The sequence below is a fragment of the Myotis myotis genome, unplaced genomic scaffold, assembly GCF_014108235.1.
Source record: "Myotis myotis isolate mMyoMyo1 unplaced genomic scaffold, mMyoMyo1.p scaffold_m19_p_14, whole genome shotgun sequence".
In the NCBI taxonomy this organism is placed as follows: domain Eukaryota; kingdom Metazoa; phylum Chordata; class Mammalia; order Chiroptera; family Vespertilionidae; genus Myotis; species Myotis myotis.
The window spans coordinates 19,480,936-19,490,840 of record NW_023416318.1 but is presented as its reverse complement, the minus strand read 5'-3'; the positions used below and the strand labels follow the sequence as shown (position 1 = coordinate 19,490,840).

Genomic DNA, 9,905 nt, shown 5'->3' with positions numbered 1-9,905 from the left:
CTGGAGCGTGGAGATATGGGTTCTGTGGTGCCTGTTCTCAATGACAGTGTGCCATTGGGCTAGAGAGGGGTGGGCAAACTTTTTGACTCGAGGGCCACAATGGGTTCTTAAACTGGACCGGAGGGCCGGAACAAAAGCATGGATGGAGTGTTTGTGTGAACTAATATAAATTCAAAGTAAACATCATTACATAAAAGGGTACAGTCTTTTTTTTTTTTTTAGTTTTATTCATTTCAAAGGGGCCGGATCCGGCCTGCGGGCTGTAGTTTGCCCACGGCTGGCTAGGCACTGGTCCCTGTTGCCTCATCTGTTAGGGTAGTTACCAGTGTAACCCCCTCAAAGTATGGGCCACTGATCTGTAGCCTCGGCTTCCTGGATCATGTTAGAATGCAAAATCTCAGGCCCCTCCTCAGAGTCAGAGCCTCTGGGGTGGCCCCTGAAATCCCCCTCGCTAGGGGATTTTTTGCTCACTGAAGTTTGAGGATCCCTGGGGTGAGCTATCAGAAATCTTCACAGACCTGGCTCCACAGATCCTCCTGGGTGCCAATGGGCTGGGCCTCACTTTTATAGGCACCTGCAGGGTTCTGGGGAAACATGTTCCCGGCTGCCCGTTAGAGTTTAGAAACGGCTATGGTGTGAATGTTTGTGTCTTCCCAAATGCATCTGGTGAAACCCTAATCCCGAAAGGTGATGGTACGAGAAGGTGGGCCTTTGGGGAGGTGCTTCATCTTGAGGGTAGAGCCTCGTGAGTGGGATTAGTACTTTCACAAATGAGGCCCCACAGAGCTTCCTACCCCCTCTCCTCTGGATGACACAGTGAGGAGTCTGCATCCTGGAAGAGCGTGCTCACCGGACCCTGCTGGCACCCTGACCTTGGATGTCCAGCCTCCAAAACTGTGAGATATCATTTTTTGTTGTTCTTAAGCCACCCACTGTATGCTATTCTGTTATAGCAGCCTGGACAGATAAGATACAGCTGGGCTGGGGGCCCAGTGCAAGGAAATTCAGGGCCCCTTGTTCAAAAGCAGGAGAAAAACTTTTTTCTTTCTTCTGTGGGCTCTGTCTTGACTCATCGTGTGTTTTTAAATTTGCTATTTAATGTCATGCCCTCTAGGCATGGGAAGACTTGGGTGAGTACAACCCTCAGGGCCTTCTGGGATGCTGCCCCAACCCCCACCCTCCATGTGTTTGCACCCAGACCTCTGCTGAGGGCACTGCAGCTCACAGGGTGACCTCTGAGCTCCGGTTGGAGCAGAAGTGATTACAGCTGGAGGAAAGTGCAGCCAGCAGCAACCTGGTATTTAGGGTGATTAACGAACGGACTGGAAATTTCCTCTGCTTCGGCCTCAGCCTGCACCTGAACTGTGGCCTATGCAGCAGTCCATTTCTGTATAATATCTTTTGACAGCTGGAAGGAGGGCAAACCCAAAAGACTAACCCAATTACAGTGAAGGAGAGATCTGGCTGCTCTCTGCTGACAAGGTGAACACAAGGGCATCCCAATCGGGGGTTCGGTGCCGGCAGAGCCAGTGCTTTCCTGTCCAGCTCCCCTGCATGTGTTTACTTTGCGACAAATGGTGGCTGTGACTCCTGGGCTGTGTAAGGTAGGGTGACGTGAAGAGAGCCAAAGTGGTTTGGCCTCCGTGTTCTCCCCTAGCCAGACCTGCGATAGGTCCGCCCAGGAGAGGTTATAGTGGTAGGAGCGCTGACCAGGAACTCGGAAAAGCTGCGGTCTCCTCCTCGAGTAGACATTGAGCCTCCCTGGGCCCCAGGATTCTCATCTGTAACATGAAGGTGTGAAATTAGATTATCCCCAGCTCCACCTCTCCCTTACTTAACATTTAATATGGTTAAGGACTTAAAAGAGGCGTTTCAGCCTGGGAATTAATTTTACGGGAGGAGTACTAGTCAAAGAACTTCGGGCAGAGTGGGATATAAACCAGAAGGTGTTACACCCATGAAAGGCTAAACTGTCATTAGAGTGTGACGTTTCTTCATAGGCAATGGCGAGCCGTTGGGCATCTAAAGAGGAAAGGGCTGTGTTCAGAGCAGCACCGGAGGAAGGTGTAGTGGGCGGCCAAGTTTCAGAAGAATTGAGGAGAAAAGAATCCAGGTAAGTCATTTCCAGCAGCACTTCATGGAGCGGCCGACAGCCTGCAGAGCCACACGCCCAAGTTTTATTGTGACCTCTGCCACACATACCTCACTCATGACTCACCTGCCGTGAGAAAGACAAAGAGAATGCGAAAGATTACTACCAGAAATGGAAGCACAGGCTCAGAGTCCGATTGGCAAAGCACCCAAGATACCTCTACTCCACTCTCTGCTCTTCCTCCTGCAGAGGAGACGATCCCACCTCCCCCCCGTCCCCCTGGTCCTCCCATGATGCCAGTGATGGGCCCTCCCCTTCCTGGGATGATGTCAGCTGGGCCCCCAGTGATGAGACCTCTCACCCATCCCCTGATGATGCCCGCTGGCCAGGAATGACTCCACCAGACAGATCAGGAGAGAGGGGAGCCTCTTGCTGTCAGTTTTATGTTACTTCTCCACTTCACCAGGTGACCATGGTGCTGTGACTTCAGTTTTTTTCTAATGGCTCGACAAGGAAGACTTGCTCCCCCTTCTTTTCAGAGAGAATAGTTTTGGAGGGGAGTAGGGGGACAAAAAAAAAAAAAGGCAAGTTTCATTTGTATTGTGAAATGTGAAAATAAATTTGTCAATTCTTTTAGTTAAAAAACATAAAAGAATCCCGGTAAGAGGCTATGCGTACATACATGTCTTCACCTTTACCAGGTAGCACCAATCTGCTTGCCTAAGGCTGTCCTCACTCCCTCCAGCGGGCTAAGAGAGTTCTCCTTTCGGCAAACTCCCTCTATAACTTGGCATTCTCAGGCCTCTACATTTCTGCCAACCACATGGATGTGAATCAACATTTCATTGTAATATTAACTTGCGTTTCCCTGGTGAGTAGTGCATTTGAATGTCTTTTGTGTGTTTATTGGATATTAATGTTTCCTCTTCTGCGAATTTCCTGTTAAGTCTTTTGTCTATTTTTTTTTTAATGTTCTTTTAAAATGTCCACCCCCATAGAATCTGGATACTAATCTAAAGTTTTAAGGTTTCCTTTCATCTTTAGGCCTTCACACACCAAATTTATTTTGTGTACTAGAGACCCTATGCCCAGATTCATGCACCAATGGAGTTTCTTGGCCTGGCCTGCAGGGATCGGGCTGAAAGTGGCCTGGTGCACGGATTTGTCCAGGGCGTGTCTGGCCTGTCTCTCCTAGTCCCAATCAGCCAGACCTCAGCAGTAAGCTAACCTACCGGTTGGAGCATCTACCCCCTGGTGGTCAGTGCACGTCATAGCAACTGGTCAAATGGTTGAACAAACGGTCAGACACTTAGCATAGTAGGCTTTTATTATTTTGTATATGATGTAGGGTATGGTAAGGTAAAAATCCAATGCTATCACTTTCCATATGGATACCAGATGGTCCCAGGACCACTACTGAATGCCTCATGGCCCTTCCCTGCCTCCCAGGCCAGGAAGAGGGTTACATAGGTGAGGGTTAGACAACTCTTGGGGTTGAAGGGTCTGCAGCATGGGCCGGTCCCTGGGTGCCCTGCTTGCCCACACTATTCCTGCCCTCTCTGCCCTTCCAGAGGACCCAGCCCATGGCAGAAAGGCTTGTGCCAGCATGGACACACACAAGACTGAGTCTCCTGCCCAGGAGTGCTGGTTCCTGAGACAGAAGAGTCTTTGTGAAGAAGGGAGAAGAAGAACCCTGATGCCTCCTGTGGGCTCCAGGCGGAGGAAGGAGGGATGCCTGGCACTGAGGGGAGGCAGGGCCTGGACTGGAGCCTCCAAGGTGCGGCGAGAGGCTTTCTAGATTTCTGAGGCTTCTGGGGCGAAGGGGCTGGGTCCCCTGGAAGGGGAGAGAGAAAGCAGGAAGAGGGCCTTTCTCCTCTCACTGTCCTGAGGGGACCCGGCAGGCTCTGCCCCCGCCTTCTTTCTAGAATGTGGGAGGTACTTGAGGGCACCCCAGAAAGTTGAGGCTACGGCATAGATATGGAACAGATAACAGTGGAAGTAGAGAAAGATTGTCTTTTAAGTCTCTTTCAATACTTCTAATTGTATCTGGGGGAAAGACTCCCTTTGGTCTAACCCAGCGGTTCTCAACCTGTGGGTCTCGACCCCTTTGGCGGTCGAACGACCCTTTCACAGGGGTCACCTAAGACCATCCTGCATATCAGATATTTACATTACGATTCATAACAGTAGCAACATTACAGTTATGAAGTAGCAGCGAAAAGAATTTTATGGTTGGGTCACAACATGAGGAACTGTATTTAAAGGGCCAGAAGGTTGAGAACCACTGGTCTAACCCGTCAACCCTGTGGAATGCTTGCTAATCCCCCCCTTTTAACTCTGAGAGACTGGGCCTGAGGCTTTGGAGACCTGGGAGCTGGGGTATCTGACTAGATATTTAATAACGTTGCTTTGTTTGTGTTGTATTTGCTTGTTGGGGGTTGCCTTCTATTCTGACAAGTGATGGCAGTTTGCTATTAGTGATGCTAATAGAAAGTTTCCTTTTAATACATGTATTTGAGCAAAAGAAAGCCGCCGTATGTGTGTAAGATCACATTTATGTGAACATCTGGATAAAGAGATGTAGAAAAGGAGGGTCAGCAGAATGTTGATGGCAGTCAGATCCCGGTGATTTTTGTCTTCCTTATGCTTTTTTTTGGTATTGTTTGCATTTTTTCAATGAGCATACGTTATTTAAAATATCAGAAAATAACTACTTTTGTTATGGAGAAAGATACATATGTTTAAAGGAACATACTAAATACATAATAATGCAAGGAATATATTATATGGCTTTAGCAACATGGTTGACTTGGCCTGGGTGACTTTGTGCTGGGAGACTATGAGGACCGGCCCAGGCAAACAGCCAGGACGGCCTACCTGTCACGGGAAATTTGGGCACCTACTTACTGCTGGGGGCTGGGCCTTGTCTTTTCAGCCCTGTCCAGAGGATTTCATTTCAGTGTCTCACTGACAACTTTTGAACCAGGTAAAAGCATTGATCGGTTGATGAGCTGGGACTGAGTTTCTGTGGTGTGTTAGACCAGGGGTCCTCAAACTTTTTAAACAGGGGGCCAGTTCACCGTCCCTCAGACCGTTGGAGGGCCGGACTATAGTTTTAAAAAAAAACTATGAACAAATTCCTATGCACACTGCACATATCTTATTTTGAAGTAAAAAAACAAAACGGGAACAAATACAATATTTGTATTTGTGTGTGGCCCGCGGGCCGTAGTTTGAGGACCCCTGTGTTAGACCTTTGCGTTGCCTGCATTTAGATGCCTCAGGTTGGGGTGGACAAAGGGAATTTGGCCAGGGTCTCGATTTCTCTTCCTGGTGCTGTCCTATGAATGGTCTTGTTGTAGAAGACCGAAAAAACCCAAGCACCCCTTAGAGAAATGGAGATACACAGCTTTATTATGCCGGCGGTCTCAGAGGAGTTGCTTCCAAAGTCTGAGCAAACCAATATGGTGGAAGCTCTTCTTTTATCCCCTTTGGTTTCTTTGTCCCCCAAATATGGATGGGACTTCCAGACCTTTCCTGGGCTTTGCAAAAAGCCCTGTGTGTTGGGATGGGGTCCTTGAGACCATATCTAAGGGCTTGGCCTGGTGCCAGCGCCGATAACCTCCTCTGGGGGTTGTGTATTGTTCGTGGTTTATGGCCGCTGTAAAATGTGAGCATTTAGGTAACAGGTCTTGCAAGACCAGATTGTGGAGAAAGGGGCAGTGACTTAATTATAGGTTATCAAGAATGTACATTAGGTTACTGGCACAGATTCAGATTGCTAGCCTCCAAAACATCAGGGTTACATTGGAGTTAGCCTTTTAGCCTTCTCAGTCTGTTGTTCTAGAGCTGAACAGCCTTCTCCGTGTAGGCTGTTCGCCTGTCTGCGGAGTGACCACTATTTGGCTCTCTTCCCAAAGAGTCCTGGCAGCTAGTGCCAGTTCGCTCCTCCGCAATGTAGGGCGTCATTTAACAGGAGCCCCTGGGGCGAAGGATTCCTCCTGTGTAGCCACCGGAATCCTCCGTTCACCGTTCACCGCCCTCAGGAAAAGGCTTTTTCAGATCACACCCTGAATGACTATTTAATCTTTAATGGGGCCAACACGTCCAGACAGAACAAGGAGCAGACAGTGACTCCGGCTCTTCCTTGGGGATTTACCGGGCTTCATGGTCTGACTGCTGTGCTGTGTGTCTGATTATGGGGTGGATGGGGATTGAGTCCACAGTATCTTCCATCATGAGATAATACAGGACCATGTTGTCGCTAATCCATAGGCACAAGACAGCCACAGGCCCTGCCCTCCTGGGGTGGCAGTCAGTCTGATGGAGGAGGCAGACTAATAAGGGCAGGTGTGAAGAGGGTTTGCTGCAGCACGTAGCAGTGGTCACTGAAGGGGGGTTGAGAGGGGTGTCTGAACAGAAGACTTAGAATGAGACACTGCGGGGGAGGGGAAAATTTCCCCTTTTAGTTATTCTGGCTGGCCTAATAATCAAATGGACATGAGACAGATCAACAGGAGAAGATGATCAAATGTAGTTATGTATGTGCATACAAGGGTTCCTGTAAGACAAGGGGACCCAAGGGCAAATCTGACAGGTGAGGTTTCTATGCCATCTTGAGCCAAGGAGAAAGGGAGTAATGGTTTATATTTCTAAGAGAAGGTAGGCAATTCACAGAGAGAGATGGGAAGGAACTAAATATTTGGTAAACAAATTCTTGCAGGTCTACCCAGAAACAATGGGACACAGAGGGGAGTCCAACAAACAGACTTCCTGGGTTCCTCCCTGTCTGCCACACTTAGTTTATGTTAAAACATAGTTGTCTGTGATTATAGCTCTCTTCCTGGAGCAGGTTCTCGGTCTAAATTCCTTTAGGCAATTTTTGGAGAAGGTCAAAGTTTCTTCCTGAGGCTTGTTTTTAAAAAATAAACCATCTTAAAATAAACAGTATTCCCAAAAAAAGGGCATATTTGAGGTGGGAAACCTCTCCTCCCCTTCAACTCAAAGAAAGAATTCACCAGATGAGGAGAGGTGGGAAGGAGTGATCCAGGGAGAGGGAACAGAATATGCCGAAACCCAGGTGCCAGAGGGACCCTGCTGTGTTCAGCTGGGAGAAGAAGAGAGAATAAGCTGGGGAGATGGGGAGGGCCCACATCCTGTTGGACCTCCTAGGACAGGCGTTCTCAACTGAGGGCAGTTTTGACCCCCAGGAGCCTTTGGCAAGATTGCTCAGTTGTCACAAATGTGTTTTTGTGTGTGTGTGTGGGGGGGGGGGGGGGGGCGGCGGCGGGGGGAGTGGCTCCTGGCATCAACTAGGTAGAGGCCCTGGATGCTGCTAAACATCCTGCCAGGCACAGGACAGCCCCCTGGCAACAAAGAATGATCCAGCCCCAAATGGTCAATAACGCTGGTGTTGAGAAACTGGGTCTAAAGACTTTGTTCCTCCTTCTAAAGCCAAGAGGAAGCTATAACCGAGTTTTACAGGAGAGGGACAGGATCAGATTTGTGTTTTAAAGTGATCAGTCCAGCTGCTCTGAGGAAATGTTGAGATCCAGCTGTTCTAGTTCAGGGCCACTCCTAGTAGTACTGGACTCTTTTCTCCAGCGTGGGAATTTCCAGCCTCTGTGGTTCCCCCCGAGCCCCCCACCCCCATCCCCACCCCCAGGACTTACCCTGGACTGCTTCGTGGACCTCTAGGCCTCTAGGAAACCCCATCCAGGTCAGAGAAACCAAGTCAGATACTTAGTAAGAACTAAGCAGGCCAGGGGAGTTTCCACTGAGCACAACAGGCACAGCACTAGGGCCTGTAAAATGCTTAAGGCCCATGTGTCAGGCAGAAAATGGTCCCCCAAAGATGTCCCAATCCCCAAAACCTGTGAATATGTTACTATACACGGCAAAGGGATTTTGCAGATGTGATTAAACTAAGGAACTTGTGAAGTATGGTAGCAATCATCTCAAGTAGAAACTCTAGTTTAACTTTAACCCTGCTGTTTGGCTTCTGTACTTATTTGCTTTGCTTAACAATAGAAAAGTTATTTTGATTTTCTGAATTATATAAATCATCCCATTCGATTGAATGCCTTATTGATTGTAACGTGACTATCCCATTGATTGTGGTCATACTGGTTTTAGAAAGCACATTCTGCTGTACCTGGGAACCAGGACAGCACACTTATCCCAAGACCCGAGGGCTCCAGATAATGTGTTTCTGTCAACTCAGTGGTCCGAAGACCCAAAACTATAATTAATCTTTGTAGATAACCAATCGGCTCAATCTCGCTTCTGTAACTGTTTTGTGCAAACCAGGGTCCTCATTCCAAACCCTGGGATGTAATCAATACCTTTGTGATCTTTGAGTATATAAATCTGATGTTGGGGCTGGGGAGGGCACTGCGAGATTTGGGAGAGCGAAATGCCCTCTCTCGTAGCCCTGCATTTGCAATAAATATGAGTCCTTAATTCGACTTCTTAAGGTGTCCTTGTGTGATTCGCAGGGCACATTACAACACTTGGAATGGCAAGATTACCCTGGATTATCTGGGTGGGCCAATGTAATTAGAAGGGTCCTTGTAAGAGGGAGACAGGAAGGTCCGATTCAGAAGAGATATGGTGACAGAAATGGCAGGGCGCGCGCGCGCGTGTGTGTGTGTGTGTGTGTGTGTGTGTGTGTGTGTGTGTAGGGGAAGAGATTTGATGATGCTATGCTGCTGGCTTTGAACATGGGAGGTGGGGCCAGTACAATAAAATAATAAATTTGTGTGCCACTAAATTTCTGGCAATTTGCTAACATAGCAATAGGAAACTAATACAGCCTGGGAGAAGTATTAATGGACTCTGGCTTAAAAAAACACACCCTGCAAAACTGAAATGAATAATGACATTTTTCAAAACTTATAATATTTAATAGATGTAAAAATGTGTAAAGGCTTATATAACACACAACCAAGTATTATCCACTCAAGTTAAGAAATAACCCATACAACTTCATTTTCCTATCTTCCTTCGGGAGGTGATCAGTATCCTAAATTTGGCATTTATTATTCCCATACAGTTTTATACCTGTATCTCCAATCAATATGTAATACTGCTTTGCATGTTATTCTATATAAGTGACATCATGGTGTGTGTTTGCCTATGCAACTTTTTCTTTTATATTTAATGTGCTTTGAGATGTGGGCGAAAGAGGCCGCATGCTAACCTGACAAGCTCAGGGAAGGCCTGCACGGCGGTCTTGCAAACTCAAGACCTAAAGTAACCACAAAGGATGGTCTAAAATTGAAACTTTAACTAAAAGCAGTTATGGTAGGTAGTCATGTCCTAGGTCTGTATTTTCCCTGAGAACGTCAATCTTTACCTTAACTTTTTGCATCTAAGATAACGTACCTATGAAACCTCAGAGTCACTTGTAACTTCCCTTTTTCTGGACCCCTCGGGGCACAACCAAATGCGGTTGTCCTGGGGGCCAGGACAGAGACCATAAATTTCTTCATTGATATTGTTACCATGTTAAATGTTACTGTACCCATCTAAGTAAAAGAAGTTTGTGGCTGAAACCGGTTTGGCTCAGTGGATGGAGCGTCGGCCTGCGGACTGAGGGGTCCCAGGTTCGGTTCCGGTCTAGGGCATGTGCCTGGGTTGCGGGCACATCCCCAGTGGGAGGTGTGCGGGAGGCAGCTGGTCGATGTTTCTCTCTCATCGATGTTTCCAACTCTCTATCCCTCTCCCTTCCTCTCTGTAAAAAATCAATAAAATATATTAAAAAAAAAAAAAGAAGTTTGTGTCTATCACTTTACTTTTTATCCAATCCCAG

General features: G+C 47.5%; 1 long non-coding RNA gene across 2 annotated transcripts; it reads left to right on the top strand.

The window, feature by feature from the left end:
* Positions 1 to 230: 230 nt before the first annotated feature.
* On the top strand, positions 231 to 7,352 carry LOC118668957. 2 transcript variants are annotated; one of them, XR_004971822.1, is made up of 4 exons: positions 231 to 896; positions 2,001 to 2,113; positions 2,794 to 2,963; positions 3,664 to 7,352. It is a non-coding gene; the product is annotated as an uncharacterized LOC118668957 (long non-coding RNA). The 2 variants fall into 2 exon arrangements; XR_004971823.1 differs by lacking the exon at positions 231 to 896 and adding an exon at positions 912 to 1,482.
* The last annotated feature ends 2,553 nt before the right edge of the window (positions 7,353 to 9,905 follow it).